This window comes from Danio rerio, chromosome 18 (genome assembly GCF_049306965.1).
Source record: "Danio rerio strain Tuebingen ecotype United States chromosome 18, GRCz12tu, whole genome shotgun sequence".
NCBI lineage: Eukaryota > Metazoa > Chordata > Actinopteri > Cypriniformes > Danionidae > Danio > Danio rerio.
The window spans coordinates 43,205,540-43,225,875 of record NC_133193.1 but is presented as its reverse complement, the minus strand read 5'-3'; the positions used below and the strand labels follow the sequence as shown (position 1 = coordinate 43,225,875).

The 20,336-nt window shown below is 35.7% G+C and overlaps 1 protein-coding gene across 8 annotated transcripts in view; it reads right to left on the bottom strand.

The window, feature by feature from the left end:
* sema6d (semaphorin 6D) overlaps positions 1–20,336 on the bottom strand; it is a 230,697-nt gene that overhangs the window by 94,169 nt on the left and 116,192 nt on the right. The window lies entirely within an intron of this gene.

Genomic DNA, 20,336 nt, shown 5'->3' with positions numbered 1-20,336 from the left:
TTTTTTTTGTCATGAACACTCTTAGGATTTAGTATGCAATGAATAAGGCAATGTTGATGTATTTGGTCTTGCAGGTAACGATCTGCTTCGGTGCTGCTGCTGCTTCTTTGATTATTATGGCAGAGCAAGTACTGAGACCTGCTACTGCCAGTATATATCTAGAGCAAATACGCAAATATGAAAGTGACTAAAACTGCAATTCATAGAAACTCCGCTAGTCCTGGCTCCATAATAGAGCAAATATTTAATGAGCCCAATGTTAAAATGGCCAACTTTACATTAGAAAAAAGGTGTTTACAACCTGGTACAAAGAACGATTTTGGTTCATATAGCTAATATTACCCTTCATGACAACTGTGAGGGGGTGGATTTGTTTTTATAACTCATGCGTTTTGTTTATATTAAGTTATATTAAATCTGCATAATTAAGGGCGTGGCCACTTGAGTGACCGCTTGGACTCAATGGTGGTCGTCACTTCACCTCAGCTGATTCCGGCTGATTAGCTGCTGAACTCGGCATATAAATTGTATTTTTGTTTTGTTTTATGTGGCTTTACACAGTCAGTTGCTTTTTGGACTTATTTTCTACAATTATCAGATTATATGGCATGCTATGTGCACTTAATTGTGCTCACAAACCATTCACGTGGACTCTGTTTCCCAGATGAGTAAAATTAAACATCACCTTTATAAATGTATTCGTTTTATTTAAGATCATTTATATTTTTCTTTAGAACTTGAATGCACTCTAGAATATGAAAGACTGATTAGATGTAAGCTCTAGAACAGTCATCTGAAATGTTGTCATACAGTGTTATGCCTGGATTTCATAAAAAAAACCTTGCATTTACTAACACAAACTATATTTAAATTTTTGTAAGTAATTCCTATTTTCCTCCAGTAGAAAAATGTCATAAGAGCAATGCTTAGTAACTGGATGTATTACAAGAGTGTTTTTAAGTCTAACACTTTATTGATCAACCGGATTGACCAAGCACATGTGGTCAGAAAACAAAGGAGTTGCAGGTAATAAAGTATTAAGCACTTCTCCCAAAGAAAAGCCTGTCTAAGCAAAATGCTAGCAGGCGTCTGTAGCTCCGCGCATGCTTTGCTTCTTTGCTTCTTACTACGTCAGTATCTTTTAAAGTCTATGGTATGCTGTCTGAGAATATAACTCGCTGCTGCTGCAAACAATATACAGTGTAAGTAACCCACGTAGCAGATCTAAACACAGGTGGAGCTGGGGAGGAGGAGGTGAGTTCACTTGTTGATATATTTTATCCTTTTACTATTTTTGAATAATAATATTTTTCAAATTTTTGTAAACACATGACTAGATTTCGGAAAAACCCTATGGAATGGAGACTAATGTACTACTTCCTCCAGTAAAGATGCAATTAAGACAAAGAAGTTAAACTATTTCAGTTACTCTATTACAGTCATGCGACTGATTGCGTTTGATTAATATTCTGGTTTTATAATCAGAATTTTTAATACATGCTTTTAAATGTTAATCATGTTCAAACCAGTCAGACTTAACCTAAAAGTAGTGCTCAACACTGATTACTGTCTGACTTTCAAAATTCTTCATCTCTTGAAATAGTTCATTTTAAAGCACAGCGACAATAAAAGCAGACCCAGGTTTCATTTAAAATCAATCTGAGGTTAAATACAGATTGAGAACCATAGCAAGAAGTGGTTTAACAGTTTACAAAAAGTAAACAAAGTACAAATTGTAAATCTTAAAAATAAATAAAGAATGAGAAGCTTCAGAATATCAACATTTTACTAGACAGCATTTAAGTGGAAGGAGACAGCACACATCAAAAGCAGACAAACCAACATATTATTATTCAACTTCTCCAAGCTTATTACAAAAAACATTCAAATGGCTTCCTAATTCACATCAGTACAATTTTCAGTTCAGTTGAACACTTTTTTGTCTGCAACTGTATCAGATTGAATATAATTATTTTGGTAATTTAAGTATGTTGTTATTGCATCACAGCCTATTACATCACATTCTTAAATAGTATAATATAAACAGGAGAATTAGAATGCCGCATTTGCGTACATGTTGTAAATGAAAACAAAATTCCATGAATCAAACTTTATGTCATAGCTGTGAATCATGATTTACCACATGCTATTAATAGTCAGAGACAGATTATATTGATCATTTATGGGGAATGGTAAGACCATCATACTTAAAAAGAAGGAGAAAATAAACATACTCCCATTTAGACACAATGAATCATCAATATCTTCTTTCCCTGAAGAGCAACATATAATTATGGCTTTAATTATGGTTCAGGAAAGCCTGATCAGAATGTCTGAAGTATGAAAGAATGAAGGCTCAAAAATAAAGCAGTTTTAAAATCTGCCTACTTTGAAGATTTCCTGGTTTAAAGGTGTTTGTCTTGTTTGTGTGTCTTTTGTATTTAAACTTAGGACAGTTTGAGTTTGAAACTCTTTGACTCATTTGAACATTTTGTCTCTGTAGGCCTATTAGATTTTTCGATTGTCTGTTTTTGCAAAAAACATAAGCTCAACCATTTAGAAATGTCAGGTAACATCTTACCTGAATTTGGTGCCTGAATTTAGTAATTTTTACCTATCTGAAAAATAACAACCCAGACTCATTGAAAGTACCTGCTCAGGGCTACATTTTTTATTTTATTATATGATTTTTTATTTTTATTTTGTGAACTATAAAATGTGTTGTTCTAGCAACATTCACATGCAGCTTTTGTTGACAAATCCACTAGAATCACCCTTTCCTTAAACCAAACTGCTTTCAGAAGCAAATGTAAAGAGAAAAGCACATTGTGGCCAAGAATGTTTACGACAATTTCACATAGCTTTTTTTTCTGGTTTCTGGAAATTTCCTTCGCCATACTCGAACCAGGTCCACTTCGTGTCCCAAACAATCCCAACAACACCGTACAGGGTGAGCTTCCAAGCAAACTGACCGCTCCAGAAAAACTATCCATACGGAGATAAGAGGGCAATGTGAACTCATTTGGTCATGGATCACAGATACATTTAAATTGTTTTGTAGCAATTATTTGGTGCTGCGTGAACAACCAAATGAAATCAATTGTTTAACTCTCTTACTCTCACGAATAAAGGTAATAATTTTGTCACTGGGGCGGTACCTTTTCAAAAGCTAATTTTTTTGTTCCAAGCAGGTCCTTGAAAGTACATATTATTATACCTAAAAAGTACAACTGTGTATAGTACATTGTAGTATCTCATGCTACATTAATGGCCTGTTTCCACTGAGTGGTACAGTGCAGTATGGGTCACCTTTATCAGGCTTGCGTTTCCACTGCCAAAAGGGTACCAATGGAGGGCATGGTGCACAACAGAAAGTTTCAGTTGACGTCATTCTGGCTCAAGAAAATGTCAAAGTAAATCTGTACGGGTCGTTCACATATCATATGAGAAGCATTTCTTACAAAACAGATGCTTTATAAACTCACAGAAATAAAGGTACATGAGCTGTCACTGGGGTGGTACCTTTTCAAACGATACACATTTGGCACCTCAAAAGTATATATTTGTACCTACAAATTTTAAGAGGTACACTTTTGTACTTTTTAGGCACTAATGTGTACCCTTGAGGTATTAATATGGACCTTTTAGGTAAAAATTTGTATCTTTCGAAAAGGTACCACCCCAGTGACAGCTCGCGTACCTTTATTTCTGAGAGTGTACACACAAATACTTGTGTATAAAGGTTCATGACTAAGCCTCTATGAACATGATTTGATTATAACTGCAGATCAATAATAGTGCAAAATAGCCTATTGTATCATCTGCAATTATATCAAATAAATAAATGCAAGATATATGAACACATACAGACCCTTACAGTTATGTTAAAAATTACAGAAAAACTACGCACAGCATACATTTAGTCCTTATTTGGCTTCAAAAACAACACACAACATATAGCCTACAGACAGTGCAAACCTCTCATCTGCATCTTTAATCTTCACCAGCACATGTAACCTCTTGTTAGAAAGTTATTCCGAACAGAACAAAAAGTGTACCTGTTTAAAAGGTTTTGTACTTTTATTTCTGAGTGTATACCACTCTTTAGCATTCGTTTTACACAGAAATTTCAGGCAAACATGTGCTGAGGCTCGTATTTGCAGTTTCTCGAAAATGTAGCCCTAGGCACGTATTCCCAATGAGCCTGTGGTGAAGAACAATAATTTTAAAATCAGATTCTAATCCAATTCAATGACTTATGTGAAGCTAAGCAAAACATGCTCACGACAGACCCAGGGATTGGCTGAACGGATTCAAAAATGATAAAACTATAATGTGGTTGAATATTTTTTTAAATGTTTCTTTAGATGCAATATTACAATGTTTGGCTTTCTCAAGCTAACATAATAAGTTGTGATTATTAAAGGCAATGTCTCTTTTTATCGGATACACAACAAAGACGTAATTTAGGAAGTCTGTAGGAGTGGTTTTGTATTGTCTATCTCAGCTTTTGTGTAACTTGTTTAGCGGTACGTCTAGCGTGGCGAGGAGAGGGGGCAGTTTTGCTCCTGACCCTGTCAGACTGATCCTGAGATGGTCGTTCAGGGCCCCTCACCCACTCAATACGTTCTTTCAGGCCTGCTATGGGATCAGCCTCGGGGTCACAGGCAGAAAGACGAGCCCTGGGTGCCGAATTTAGAGGGGAAAAACGTTGTTTTGTGAACATTCTGAAGGAGCTTTACAACTTCCGAAAGTTCCTCTGACCGCCCCAATAACCCCTTCCCATGATTCTGAGTTTTGTATGTTAATACGCATCAAATGCAGCTCAAACACAATGAGGAGGCCCGAGTTCCTAAACAACAAGAGAGTGGGAGGAAAACCGACCCAGCATTTGCTTGACTTTGACCTGAATATAATTCTCTGGTTAGGAGCCTCAGCTTTGATACTTGCATTTGACTTGAACAGAAAGGCTTTCGGTTATGTGCCAAAATGGAGATTTACCACAGCTGGGAAATATTTCATGCCAAATCAATTCACAAGCATTATCTTTGACCTTTTTGACCGTTGTTTTTCTTTTTAAAATGCTACAACTGACTGGTAAAAACTGTAGATCATCAGAAGGGCTTCACATTAACTTGTTTGATCACCAGCCACTGTGGCTAGTAGCCTTTTAGCATCACTAGCCACTCAGCATTTTCACTAGCCACAATTGTGTCGTTGGGAAAATATATTTTATATCCATAAATTTGAATTTGGCATGCTAAAATTATTTCATTTAAATTCTGTGTTATGTCCACATGCCTCCTTGCTCATTTAACATTTTGTGTGTGTTGTGAGCTTGCTTAATGAGCATGAGCAACATGGTTTCATAGTGTTGCGTTGCAATTAGTTTTATTTTATTTTTAGTTTTATTACTAGTTTATTTCTCATGACTTTTCAGGGCTCAACACTAAAGATTTTCCAAGTTTTTCTCTAGCCACGCCAAACTTATTATTTCCTTGCCACAAATTTTAAATAATGTGTAAAAACAAGCGGAATATAGCTGTGTACATACACTTTTTATTCAACAAAATGTTTTTAAAACAATTGACATTTTATAACAATTATTCTCATGTATCTAAAGCTATACACAGCAGTTTAAAAATCCCAGATCACTAGTTAACTATACATAAATGGAGAGTTAATCTGCCATTAAAGCAATGTTATAGTAAAGGATAATAAATAAAACATATTAACCAAAAAATAACTATAAGGAAATGCAAGCAGGTGAAAAACATTCCATGTGCCACAATGAAAAAATTATCACGCGCACACATCGTTAACATTAGGCCCATTAATAATCTGTAAAAAGAATAGTTAAAGCAAAAGCGGCAACCGCTGCTGCCTTTCAAAGAATATCAAGCCCTTGAAAGCAGCAGGACTGTGGGTGCACTAGCATTGTTTCATTTCCTATCTATTTCAAAGAGAACCGATCGCACCAATTGCATTTCAGGCACAGTTGCTTCACTCAAGGAAACGGGAGCGCGCACATCAACTGTGTATGCGACACTAAAGCCCTTACCGTTGAGTGAGGATAGCCTGTGTCTCACCTCATGCCTGAACATCTCATTCAGTATTCACCTGCTTTCTATTGCTCACGCAAACGAGTAATTTTTGTCAGTTGTGCTGCTTCTCGATTTAAAAATTACATTTTCACGGATATCGACAACCGATCATAAATAAAAATAAAAAAAATAATAAAAAGCCAGCAGTGACTTTTTAAAATTTATTTTCAACCAGCCATAGTGGCTAGTGGTTAGGCTCTCTAACCCGCCACAGCTGAAATCTACCCGCATTTGGTTGGCGGGTGTTAATGTTAAGCCCTGATCATCAGTAAAAACTACACACTGTCACTTTCAAATACTAGTTTGGACCATTTCTATCAGAAGCCTTCACAAAAATACAAGCTTATAAGTCCTCAGGGCTATAACAGTAAAGGCTTATAAATTCCCGCTGCAATAAATTGCCTTTCCCAGAGGATTTTTTTCTCAGCTAAGGAGAATTAAGAGAGTTCTCAGTTATGCCTTTGAAGGTATATGCTACTTAAAACACAAAATGAAAAAGATTTTGTGAAATATTTGTAAAAAAACAATAATAATAATAAAATGTCCACAGTGATAACAAGATAACAATTCATACATTTCATTCCTCAATGAATCTTATTTTAAATTCCACATAGGAAAGAAAATCAAATGGGTTCAGGTGACCAAACTTTACTTTGAAATGTTACTATGAAAAGCTTGAAATTTTTAAAAAATCTCTTTAAGTATATCTAATATCTCTGGAGTTCCCACTAAAATGTCATATTTCTTGTCATATCTCTCATTCATTCATTTACTTTTCGGCTTAGTCCCTTTACTCATCAGAGGTCACCAAAGCGGAATGAACCACCCATTTCTCTTTTAAATATTGCACGATATTGGAAAAATATGACATTGCGATATTTAGCTTTTATCTTGCGAAATATATATTGTGATATACAGGGGCGCACTGAGACAAAAATTCAGCCCTGGCACTGTTGCCACACCAGTCCACATTACCACACCGACACAGCCCCACCCACGGACACGAACAATAACTATTTATTTTGGTGTAAAGATGGTGAAATAATATGACATTCTTGCCAGATTTTGATTATGTCCTGGTAACCTTGGATTGGGTCGGCCCATCTTGAAACCAGGCGGCAGTTGCCGATTGGGCCAAATGCTTAACATTTATTATTATTATTATTTTTATCATCATCATCATAATATCACATCTAGCAAGAGATAAAAGCTGTCTGCACTTAAAAAAATAAAAAATAAAAAAAAACTGACCGGCCCACATTTAAAAATTGGTCCGGCTCCTCTGGCATTTGCCAGATGGCCAGTCCGCCCCTGGTGATATACTGTATCTATGAAATTCCAGCAAATGATTGAATGGCACTATTTGTCAAGATTTTTTTGTTCACACTTTATTTTAAAGTTCAATTCTCGCTCTAAGCAAACCTTTATGACACTTGCTTCAATAAACTCTTAATTTGCTCCTTATGAATAGTTATTAAGGTAGTTTTGGTATTGGGTAAGTTTAGGGATGGAGAATAAGATCATACAGAATATGTGCTTTATAAGTATTAATAAGCAGCCAATATCTCAATAACGTGCATGCTAATAAGTAACTAGTTAATGTATTAACTTTGATTGACTGGAATAATTCTGTAGATGCATAAAATGTAATACACAAAGTTCAAGCATAGATGAATGCAACAATACAAAAGTAAAAGTCAAGTTCACAGTGTGTACTTCATTGTGCCTAATACACAAAGCAAAAAAAGCCATGCTCTGTCTATGTAAATGTAAAAATGACACTGCAAAGTAAACTCAACATTGCATACCTATGCAATGTGACTGTTGCGGATGCACACATTGCAATATCAATGCTCAAACTATCATGGTTTCGGCTATGTTCATTCTTCCATGGTGGGGTGCCACAGCAAAATTCATCCTGGCATGGCTATATTACAGCTTCTGATTCAAAACATTCAGTTTTTTTTTTCATAGTGGGTTATAATTGCACAAAAAACATATTAAAAGATAAGTGAATTATAACAGCACAAACTTTTCTGTAATTGTAGGAGTGTTGTGCGTTATTTGTTTAACCCTTTAAGGTCACTGACTGACTGACTGTATGACTGACTGACAGGGGTGTGATGAGTGAGGCCAGCAAACACAATGCAGCTTTCAGTTAGGATGAACACAGTTTCCATAATTATACTTTATAGATAAAGGTCTATGGCTCTGCATACAATGACTTTATCTTGCTGGAGTTTATAACCGATTCACTTTACTTCAGGGTGCATTAATGCTTCTCTGTAGGTCTATTGGAGACATTCATTCATCATAAATATTCCTAGAAAATCTAATAAATGTTGGAGACAGACTTGTTACATAAACGCACTAAATTGCACTTTAGCAGTGTTTATTTGAGAACGCACAAGAAAATCTTTACTTAAGCAGCGTATATTTGAGCGTATATTTGAAAAGAGCAAGAGAGGCGGAAAAGGTAGGCAGCGGTGTCATTATCATTATCAAACAGGGTAAGGCAAAAGTTACTTACTTCCTAACAGATAAAAATCTGCCCCCGTTCCATGAGGTTCTACGCTAACTGGCTGCATTAGTCGGGACGTCCTGTATATCTATTGACTTGTCCAGTACATGACCTCCCTTTCCCTATTTTTGCCATTATTTTTTAAAAACTGTCCGATGAAGGCTTTAACAGCGAGTCCTTAGCCATCAGATGTCACTTCACAGCAAAATGCGCTAATCTCGTCACAACTGTGTTTTTGAGGCTGTTTGGTCACTTCATTTGTTTTATTCTGATCGCTCAAACCACTTCAGAACGTGATCTGGGATGCATTCCAGATGAAACTGAAAAGGTCATTCAAAGGTCAAATCATTTTTTTTTGACAAAATAATATGAATAAAATAAATTATGACCTGAAGAAAAACTGACCCATGCCTGAAACACCTGTTGGTGCGTTTTTACAGCCAAAATTGTATTAAAAACATGTTCACCATAAACATAAAACGTGTTCTAACTTTTCAGGCCTGTAGCCAGGGTGTTCGGGTGGTTCGGAAGACCCACCCCTCACTAAAGGTCCAGAATTTGCCACATACATGAGCTCATTTGTCCTATTTTGACTGCTATGCCATCATAAGTAATAAAAATAATCCATCGAAAAAGGCTTTAAGACCAAACGGAATCATTTGTCGGCTGTTGCTTCGTTGGGACTTCACTACTGTATTGTTTTCAAACAGAGAAAACATTTTGCGGGTAACTTTTATTCTATATCTTGGACCTTATTTCTGAAATAAAAATGAGCAAAAGCACCAGAGGTGTGAAGCACCAGAAGCGGACCATATGAAATTAATTGGACTATATTTTTGCTATTGTTGATATCCAGGAATTTTCTAATGTAAAAATTCTGAAGAATTGATTATTATATATTTTTTTCTTCATCTTCTTCTTCTTCTTATTATTATTTTTTAATATTTTTTTTTTTGCCAATTTGCCAATGGCCAAATTGTGACTGAGGACAGTTGAATGTGCTGGCCAGTTAGTTTTTTTGTTCTAATAAATGATAGTAGGCTACAGTTTTTTTTTACTTTAAAACTTTAACAGATTCCTATTTTTTTCCTAATGATATATGATGTAATAAATTTGTATTTAAAAAAAAAAATGTCTTGTTTTAATTTTTCTTTATTGCAGATTTTTAGGAAATATTTTTTGTACTTCAAAAAGTGTGGTTATGATGACACCTGACAAGCTAATCCAGCAAAATAAAAATACTGCTTAAAATGTCACTAAAGTGCAGTATTTAAATGACATAGTTAAATAGAAACTGAGACATGTAACTGCAAAGAGAAAAATGAACCACCCCTTTCACTAGGCTGGCTATGGGCCTGAGTAGTTGGTAGATCTGTGTAAAAGGTCTGCCGCCATAGCTGGAAAAAATCCTAGAGGAAACACGGACTATATATCATGCAGCCCTATTGGTAACAGTAAAATGTATATGTATTTATTCGTTAAGTATAATAAGCCCAAAATGAATCGAGTCTTAGTCTTGATCTGGATCTTTAGATTAGATATAATGGCTCCAATTCAGGTAACTACAAAATTGTTATTATCCTTAATTATATTAAAGGACTGTAATTCCTCAGTACAGTTATGGGTTTGGCACATAATTCAAACTTAATGTTTTTATTTTTTTAATAGAAAGTGTGTAGAAACCATCTGTCACTACAGTAACTCACACTCATTTACCTCTCTCTCTCTCTCTAGCTGTCCATCTGTGTCTCTGGCTGGTGTACTGTATAATATGAAGACTGACCTACTGGCGTCCACTGCCTCTGGTACACACACACACACACACACACACATGGCCATATAAAGGACGCCCCAACCTTCCCTGACTCACTCTCTCTTTCCTGCAAGGTGCCAAACTCTGCTTTTTAATTATTCATTACACCGCCCTGCCCCGAGAACGCCACCGTGCTGCGTTTTCGGTCCAGACGTGGATGGCTGCCATAGTGCGGAGCGGGCTCGTTCTATCCCACTGAATGTTTGCAACCATCTGCCGAGGTTCAGCACAGCAGCGTGCGACGGGATGTTTGATTTTTTAACACCCTGTTTAGTGTGTGTCCTGGCGTGTCACACCCATATTTCCTTCTGGTTGGGCTCTAATGGGGGAAGAGTATGTATATGGGCGCCTAAGGGCTGAACCTGCTTGGCTAAATATTCCTCTCACACAGGTCGTAACGCGCTCGCTGCATTGATTGCATGCGCGTGTGTGTCTGTCCTTTTGCATCTCATCAGCTTCTCCTTGCTAGAGTAAGGAAAACCAATATTCGCAAGCTGTATGGCACCCTATGCCCTCTTTCTCCGCCTCTGAACATCCTGTCCTATCGCTCTCTGTGTTGACTTTGAGACAATCCATTATTTTTGATAAGCTCATTTTCGCTCCGTCTTATCGAACCGCGGGCAGAAGTGGAGAGAGAGACGTGTCCGAGGCTTCCAAGGGCCAGCGCTGTAGGGCCAGAGCAAACACTAATCAGCTTAATTTTCAGCATCTCATCACGAGGGGCTCCGTGTGTGTGATCTGTATTAACCGCTCAGTAATGGGTCTGACGGCATCGCAGCTGTTGAACAATAATCTCAGACCGTTTTCAAAATCTCCGATGCGTATTGCATACAAAAATAGCTTAATTCACCCAACGCCAATCAATAGGGATGTTTACAAGTTCCCGGACTGCTTAAACAAATGCTTCCAATGACTACTCACTGGAGTTGCTCAAGATTTGAGGTTGTGGGAATCAATCATTTAAAGAAAATGACATTATTTAGCGGAAAATTGGTCTGATACACAAGGGCCAAAATTACATTGTTAAAATGAATAAATAAAATGAAAATGAAAGAGCCTTTCAGGAAAAAAATGACAGCACAATGAAGAAAAAGAAGAAAATAAGCCACACACATTTACATAAGGAGGTAAAAATGCTCCTTCACAATGAAATTAAATGAAATTGACTTTTGACTTTCCAGCAGGCACACAACATCAAATGTAAATATAAGTTTAGATTTAGGTCATGATGTGAGGTGACCAAAATTCAATGTTTAGCCAGCATCTAAGAACGTTTTTTTCACATCCAATGATAACGTCAATTTACATTGATATTTGGTTGATTTTAGGTTGTGTTGGAAAGTGATCTTAATCTTAAACCAACATTATATTGACGTCAAATACTGACATTTATTCATATATAGCAAACAAATTTCCATGTCTGACAGATGTCAAGCTGTAACATCATTAGATGTTGATATTTTGTTGATTTTAGGTTGGATGTTGCACGTTGATGTTGTGTTCTGATTTTAATTTCCAAACAAAATGCAACGCCCCCACAACGTTGTTGTACAATGTTAATCTGATGTCAAGTTAACGTTCTGTGCCTGTTGGGTTAACCCTTAAATGCATGAATGATTCACTGATTGTTATTACCTGTTTGAGTCCTTAGGGACTTGGACAAATGTATTTAAGAGAGATGGATCTCTAACTAAAAGAAACAAAACAACATTATATAACCTTTTTAAACTAAAAGGGTTACATTTGAGCAAATGATCCTCGTCAGTTTGATTGTTTTTGCATTCATTATCAGGTTTAAGTTTGTTTACAGCATTTTAAAATCAAAATTTTGATGCAGCTTATTCCGCAGATTTACCATCAAGTGACAGTATTTTGCTCTGCACAGGGCTGTGCAAAGAAGCTATTCAAGAAATTTCAAGTTTTGTTATTATTATTGGCGAGGCAGTGGCGTAGTAGGTAGTGCTGTCGCCTCACAGCAAGAAGGTTGCTGGGTCGCTAGTTCGAACCTCAGCTCAGCTGGCATTTCTGTGTGGAGTTTGCATGTTCTCCCTGCCTTCGCGTGGATTTCCTCCGGGTGCTCCGGTTTCCCCCACAGTCCAAAGACATGCGGTACAGGTGAATTGGGTAGGCTAAATTGTCCATAGTGTATGAGTGTGTGAATGTGTCTGTGGATGTTTCCCAGAGATGGGTTGCGGCTGGAAGGGCATCCGCTGCGTAAAAACTTGCTGGATAAGTTGGCGGTTCATTCCGCTGTGGCGACCCCGGATTAATAAAGGAACTAAGCCGACAAGAAAATGAATGAATGTTATTATTATTCTTTTATTATGAGCCTGTGGTAATTACGAGTAAATATAACTGTAAGTTCTAATATATAAACTATAGAATATACTTTTTATATAACTTTAAATTATAATATTATTATATAGAATTTTTTTTTTTTTTCAACAAAAATGTAGATCCAGCTTACATTTGATATTAACGTTTATCTTCAATGATCCGATCCCAAGTGGACAACCCTACTTAAGGTGTAAACTGGGTCTAAAACATTTTACGCTTATCCACTTTCTACCATTCCCAGAGGTAGTCTGAAACACATTAGATGATTGCTTTCATAGTGTAAATATAAATGCTCAGCCACAAAAACCCACCTACTCTCAAGTCACCGAAACGAACCTTGCAGTGTGACTCAATCTGAACCCTTCTGTCCTCCGGTAAACAATTTATTCTGACGTGAAGATGAACTGTGAGTGTGTGTGGATGAAGATGATTTCTGACTCTGCGCTGCCGTTCTTTTCCCCTGACACCTGTGTGCTAATTAGGGTCGTATTGCTGCATTCCACGCTAATGACTTCAGGCTGCATACAGTAGCTGTAAACATTTACTCTAGTCGTCTGTTGAATGCTGTTATCTCAATGATGGCATGTGTATTTGTGTGGGTACAAACACAGAGTGTTCTCGCTGCACTTATTAATGCCTGATGTTTGATTTTATCAGATTTTTAATAAATCAAGGTCTGTTTATCCACATTCATGCACAAAAGTAAAGTCAATAAAGAGGACTTTCTCGAACATTGTGAGCAATTCATCAGTATGTATTATTCTAAAGAAAGAAAAGTTTTCTATAATCTTGCACTAAAAGTCTCTCCGCCTCTGAAATGACTTTTCTTTTGTGTCGATGTCACCAGTGCTGTCTTCAAGTCATGTCGGAATAATCGCATTTATGTGATGAGTGTACTTGAACGCCACCACAATGACATAATTACCAGAGGGATTTTCTCTGAGTGGCTTCTTTCCCAGTTCAAGGCAGAATCACAGCAGAAGCAAATCAGTAATGGCCATAAGTTTTAATCATGAAAGTTGCTTGCCTTTTGTGTAGCCTTGATGAAAAATAGAAACAAAGCCTGCAATAAACTACATTACCAGACAAAACTCTTGTCGTCGATCCCAGTTTTAACAAATAATAACTTGACTTCCAGTTGATCGTTTGTACAAGTGGCAGAAGGTATAATTATTAGATGAATCGTCTGTTGAGCTGCATCCCAATCATCACAAATACTGCAGATGACCTATTGGAACCCACACGGACCCAAGATTCTCACAAAAATTGGTCAAGTTTGGTGTAGGAAAAATCATGGTGTGGGGTTACATTCAGTATGGGGGTGTGCTAGACATCTGTAGAGTGCATGGCAACATCAACAGCCTGAGGTATCAAGACATTTGTGCTGCCCATTACATTACAAACCACAGCAGAGGGCAAATTCTTCAGCAGGATAGCGCTCCTTCTCATACTTTAGCCTCCACATCAAAGTTCCTGAAAGCAAAGAAGGTCAAGGTGCTCCAGGATTGGTCAGCCCAGTCACCAGACATGAACATTATTGAGCATGTCTGGGGTAAGATGGAGGAGGCACTGAAGAGGAATTCAAAGAATCTTAAATGTATTCTAGAGAAATCCTGCAAGAACGCTTTCTTTGCCATTACAGATGACTTTATTAATACGTTAATTGAGTCATTGCAGAGATGTATGGATGCAGTCATCCAAGCTCATGGGAGTCATATACACTATTAATTCTTTTTCCATTGCACCGTGACTTTATGTTCTATTCTGCACATTATTTATGTTAAGTGACAAGACTTTTGTCTAAGCACAGTAAGACCTTACTGTCCTTATTAAATAATTAAAAGTCAAGGCATGATCATATTTTATTTTGGTAAAATAAGCGTAATCTAGAAGCCTTTGCCTTTTATATAAGCCACTCCTGATACCAAATGATCAACTAGAAGTCAAGAAGTTCTTTGTTGTTCCTAAAAATTGTATAGGCGACAAGACTTTTGTTAGGTAGTGTAAGGTTTTCAAGACTGGAGGCATCACCATAAACATCAATTGAACACCCAACTTCGATTTGTTCACGCAAGATGTGCACATGTATTAATTTAATATTACCATGTTTAAAAACTCGTGAGAGATATGTCAATGTACTGTTGGAATTTCTGTTGTGCTTCGGATCGGGAGATAAGGGGGCTAATAATTTTGACTTCAACTGTATGTGGGACTCCTATTTTGGAAATTATGACATGGAATACTGTGTTTCCTCTAGGATTTTATTCCAGCTGTGGCGGCAGACCTTTTTTTTTTTTTTTTTTTTACACATCTACCAACTACCTGTGGCGTTATTATTAGTTAGTATTAGAAGTCAGGATCGCATTTATGTAATAGCTACGAGCATGCAAATCTCTGTGCTTGAACGCTGATTTCCTCTGCTCGTGCACAAAACTTTTTGCACGCCCCCTCAAATATAAGCCGATTCAAGGAAACACTTGCAAACAAACGCTTGTGTGCGATTTAGTGCGTTTATGTATTGATTATGTCTCCAGCATTTATTAGATTTGCTAGGAATATTTATGAATGTCTTTAATAGATCTATAGAGTAGCGTTAATGCGTCCTGAAGTAAAGTGAAACGGCCATACGTCGTGTTTGCTGGCCTCACGCATCACGCACCTGTCAGTCTATCAGTCAGTCAGCACGTCAACTTAAAGGGTTAAACAAATGACGCACAGCATTACTGCGGTTACAGAAAAGTTTGCGCTATTATAATTCACTTACCCTTTCATACGTTTTGGTGCGATTATTACCCGCTATTAAAAAAAAAAGTTTTGAATGAGAAGCTGTAATGTAGTCATGGTGGGATGAATTTTGGCGTGGCGCCCCACCATGGGAACATGAATGTAGCGGAAACCATGGAATATGGTTTGCTCGTATTTTATTGTCGACGTTTATTGCCTTGTGACTAATTACAGGGTGGCAATGTGATCGTGCACACCAACGCGCAAAACAGCGGGCGTAAAAGCATAATTTTTAAAGAAACGCCTTATCCTCATTTTTTTTTTTGACACGTCGCGTCAAAACCTCAATCTAACATCAAGGAGTGATTTTGCATAATCTTTTGCTCAACATCAGTGAAAATCGCCAAGGCTTGAATGCAGAAAAAAGTTACGATAAACACAAACAAAAAGCGTTCTGGTGTGTACAACCCTTAAGGAATTCATCTAATTACATTTTACAATATAAACTACACAGCTTATTTCAGAATATATATATATATATATATATATATATATATATATATATATATATATATATATATATATATATATATATATATATATATATATAGATCTCAAGTATTCTCCTCTCTCAAATAATTTACCAAATTGGTAGAAAGTGATAGATTAAAACACAAAGGGTAAAGAGGAATGTATATCTCTTGTTAACTTGTTGTGATTGTTTAATTGTCCAAAATACATCTTAATAGCAGGTGTAACTTCAAACTGTCCTTCTTTTTATTAAGTAGCCTTAACTACTTACACCAAAATATAACTACAATGCACTTACTGTGTTCATAATGTGTTGCTGAACACTTCTGGTGGATTGAGGTGGGATACGGCTAGAATTAGGGACAGGTTTGATGGTATGGGTAGGTTAAAGGGTAGGTTAAGTTGTAATGGATGGTCAATAGTGTAATTAAAACATGTAATTATAAGCATTTATTTAATCAATCATAAGTACAATGTGGAAACAATAAGTATGTTGAAACAAATGATTCATTTTAGTGTGAGTGCATATTATTTATGGCCACCTATTATAAAGTGAGATTCTTCAACCACTGAATTTTCAGTTCCACTGAGAAATACATGACTACACTGCTATTAAACAGGTTGTGAATGTCGATTATGCTGCTTTATGAAATTGAGAGGGTGCGTTTCAGTATTCCATCACTTGCGTTGATCCAAATGTTTGTTTTGCAGCTGCCAGCGCACTGGATGGAAAAGATAAACGGCACAACCAACGGCACTTCATTTTGCTGTGATGAGCATTTGGAATGAGCCTGACATGTTCTGCTCTGGTCTTCAATCATATTCTGCCTTCTCAGAGCCAACAGAACAAGATAGAAAAGAGTTGCTGTTATTAACTTCTACTTTTTTATTTTCTTTTACCGGGAGAGATCAGATTAATCAGAGAAGTGACATTTCAAAAACAAATTTTCCCTAGTTTAATTAGGTACGATTAATTGGCAAGATTAGCTTTGTCCTCCTCAAATTATAAAAATGTGATAAATAAATAAATGCTGCTTGTTCGTGTTTGTTTGAAGCAACACCTTTAATTCTCACGTTCCACCAGGACTTTAATATTGTAATCATTTTCTTTTTACATTCTATTATTTCAAACTACTAAAAAGTCAATCGAAGTCACTTTGTTAAAGCCTAAAGTTAAATTTTCAACATTAAAAGTCGACAGAGCAGAGATCAAAGATCTGTTATTGAAAAGATTTTGCTAGAAGTGATTTTAACATTGTTTCAAACTAACCGGATTTGTCAAAATGTTATTCATTATTCACTCGCACATGTTTTTTCATTATTAACTTCAATCTAAAACATTAACACCCCTCATAAAAAGTATAGATAGTCTAAATAAGATATTAATTATGCTAACAGCTTTTTTAAATTCATATTATTTTTATTTTTATTATTATTATGCTAACAGCTTTTTTAAACTCATTATTATTTTTTTATTATTATTATGCTAACAGCTTTTTTTAATTCATTATTATTTATTTATTTATTTATTTATTTATTTAATAACATAATTATTTACAAAAACTTACACTGACTGACAACTTTTTTTGCATAACAACACTTTTAAGGATGGCATACACTGCATTGGTTTAATAAGTGAATTGTTCTCTGATATCCATTTAGTAGGTTTAAGACTTCGGTAAGTTTAAAAATTGTCCAGAAATGGTTTATAAGCTTATTTATTACTCCATAAAATACCCATAGAATCAGAAGGTCCATGATTGACCATATATAGTTTGTGTTGTGAACAAAAACGCGTGCGCATAACTGAGTAGGATAAACTTTTTATTTGATAAGAAAAGATGTGCATAAACTATAATGGAAACACTTTTTTTCCCAAACAAATTTCAGTATGCACATTAAAAAAGTCATGTGATATTGTTGTGAAGGGACAAACTAGCCAGCTGAGCACACGGTGAAACATCTGAAATGTTGTTTTGGTCATTCTAAAACGCCAGTATTAGTGTTATTATGTTATTAATTACCTCCAAACTGTCAAGATTGGTGTAAATCAAAGCAATGTTAACCTATTTTGCTTACCAGATCTGTTGTGAATAAAGGCTAAATTATTATTAATCTTAACAAATACAGTGATAGAGATGTATCACGTTGTACTTATAGCTATAGTCAAAGAAAACACAGCCAGGAATTAAAAACAATCTCTGCATAAACGAATGACAGTTGAGTTAATTGATTTGACATGATTAAGCAGTCTACATGTGTTTGTTGTAACATACACATCAAATTTCACAATAAACACAATAAATTAACAAAATATGTAACTAAATGCCTTTTCGGAGTAGAGATGAATAAATGTATAATTTGTAAATCTTGCATTTTGCATCCTGAGGAGAGTTTGAAACATGTCTTGTGCTGTCGTTGTTCAGTAACGCACAATAAACAATTTAGGGCTTACATTTTTTAAATAAAAGTCCCACATACATAGTAAGTGCTTAAAGATTACTGAGGGAGGAAAATTATCACTGTTGTATCACTAGAAAACATTTGGCTCATCAAACGCAAGCTGAGGTGTGCATCTTAATGATCTCAGAGCTTTTTTGCTAAATATGAGTAGTGTTCTCTCGATGATGTGACTGCTCGTCAGGTCTGGATGAATGACCTAAAGTAGGCATACATGTAAATGCGGAGAGCAGGGCCCATGAGTCTAGCCACAGTTTGTTTTGTCTTCTGATTGGCTCGTTGTCCACTGGGGTTTTACACTTGTGGAATTTACATAAGAACGAGGTGGTGTCTGAGGCTTACAGTATGCCCATTTCTTATACTCATATACTAAGCTACCATCTTCCATATACCACTATGCCTTGGTATACCTTGATTTTTATTAAAGGGCACCTTTAAAAAACGGTTTTATTTTATATGGTGCTAAGTGCAAAGTTTCTGAAGTGGCAAGTATATTTAAATGTGAAATTGAATTCAAAATTAGATGGTAATAACTATAGCAACGGACAGGGTAAGTCAAAATAATATGTCAAAATAGATCTGTGCATTAAGTCCTAACAAGTTTAATCAATTGTTCCTGTACTTAATGCATTTCTTTGTTCGGCATTTGAACTTTTCACATGACATTTTTAAAGTACATGATGATGTTTTAATGCATCCTTTCAATAGTACTTGTTAAAAAAAAAATTGCTTGATGGTTTAAATTGTAGTGCCTTTAAGAGAAAAGAGTAAAAAAAAAAAGACATTTTCAGAATTAGTCCTGACAGCCGAAACCTGAAAATCAATTTCCACTCAGACATTACTGATAAATGCACTATAAAACATCAATATCTGAGAAAATGTGCATATTAAAAATAAACAGAACTCCTACACTCTCTCTATATAAAAAAGCAAAACCTTTTTGCATTAGAATACACAGATAGTATTTCTTGTGCTTTCACATTTATCTGTGTTTTTTGCGAAGGTGGGAGTGTGTATGTGACTCATCATGTCATTCTTAACGCAGATCAACACAGAATCATGCTGTTGTTTTCCTCCAGAGCTCCGCTGGAAAAACACACGATGCTCTGTTCGCTCAAACAAAACCCCCCGGCTCTGCTGCACTCTTAATTTAACGCTGCTGTAGCCACTCACACCGACAGCCATCAGATTACACAGATGCTGTATATACAGTCTAATCCACAGGAAGCTACAACACACTATGAGGGAACTGATGCACAGTAATGACAGTGTGGCACACAGCTACTTATTTTGTATTTGCATGATGGTTAAAGGAATAGTTCAACCTAACACATACAGTTGAAGTCAAAATTATTAGAATTTTTTAAAATATAATTTCCAAATGATGTTTAATAAAGGAAGGATATTTTACAGTATTTCCTATATTATTTTTTTCTTCTGGTAAAAGTCTTAGTTGTTTGATTTCAGCTAAAATAAAATCAGTTTTTAATTATTTTAAAAAAATATCTTAAGGTCAATAGTATTAGCTGCCTTATACAATATTTAGTTTCGATTGTCTACAGAACAAACCATGTTATATAATGAAGTGCCTTATTATCATAACTTGCCTAATTAACCTAATTAAGCCTTTAAATGTCACTTTAAGCTGAATACTAATATCTTAAAAAATATATTATTTACTGTCATCATGGCAAAAAGAAAATAAATAATTTATTAGAAATGAGTTATTTAAACTAATGTTTAGAAATGTGTTGAAAAAAATCTCTCTGTTAAAAAGAAATTGGGAGAGAAAATATACAGGAGGGCTAATAATTCTGACTTTAACTGTATATAAATAATATGTGAC